Below are 916 nucleotides of genomic sequence, written 5' to 3'. Positions count from 1 at the left end.
ATGACAAAAGAAAAACGCTTCGGGCACATATGGGCTTTTATCACTTCCCGTAGATCGCCCTCCTCCGTCCGCGCCGTCCTGCCGGTTGCGTCCTCCTGGGATCGAACTCGCTCCAGCCTTCGCTACACCATGCGCGGTGCGCTTCAGGACCGACATATTTACAAGCCAAGTCGGAGCAGTGCACGAGCTGGATTTCGACCGCAGGAGAAGTTTAAGGGGCGTAACGCAAAACCTACCCTCTCGTCGATCTGCAGGGGTCGAAAGACGCACGGCGAGGTCGGTCCGGGATATTGAAGAACTATATTAGTGCACCAACCTGCAAAAAGAGAGGACACAAAGATAAAACGTGATGGTGGCCTCACTCGCTCACAACTCAAAACCGTTTTACGGCTTGAACCTTATTATAGAAAAAAAAAACTCAGAAAGGTAGACACGTTCAGGTTCAACTACTGACTACTAGGGCAGGGCGCCGAGAGGATTTTTAACATGGAAGCAGCTTCACTTCTTAGTCTCTCCATCAGGTTCCCTGTTCCTCTACGTTTAGAGTGCAATTAGTAATAATTTGTACCCCTGAATGGAGTGGCCTGCTCACACTTATTTTTCCCAGTTATCGTCGAAACAGAATCTCCAAAACCTGATTATCCCGTTCCCTAGATACTTCTATGTTAATAAAAAAATACGCTCAGTATCGAATACAGTACTGTGCCTTTGCTGTCACGTTCCCCTTGATTCAAGGCGCGCTGATGACGAGCTCTGAACAGCTCTGAACCCGCCTATTATTTATTTATTTTTTGCGTAGGGGCGCATTTTTCCCCCATTGCCGTCCCAGTCCTGCTGGGATGCATCCCGATCTACCTCGGCCCCTCTAAGTGGTAGGCCTAAGCCGAGAGTCGTGAGCCGCCCCGCGGCGACACGG

The sequence above is a fragment of the Frankliniella occidentalis genome, unplaced genomic scaffold (assembly GCF_000697945.3).
Source record: "Frankliniella occidentalis isolate FOCC.00 unplaced genomic scaffold, Focc_3.1 Scaffold10, whole genome shotgun sequence".
In the NCBI taxonomy this organism is placed as follows: domain Eukaryota; kingdom Metazoa; phylum Arthropoda; class Insecta; order Thysanoptera; family Thripidae; genus Frankliniella; species Frankliniella occidentalis.
This window is presented reverse-complemented; position numbering follows the sequence as displayed.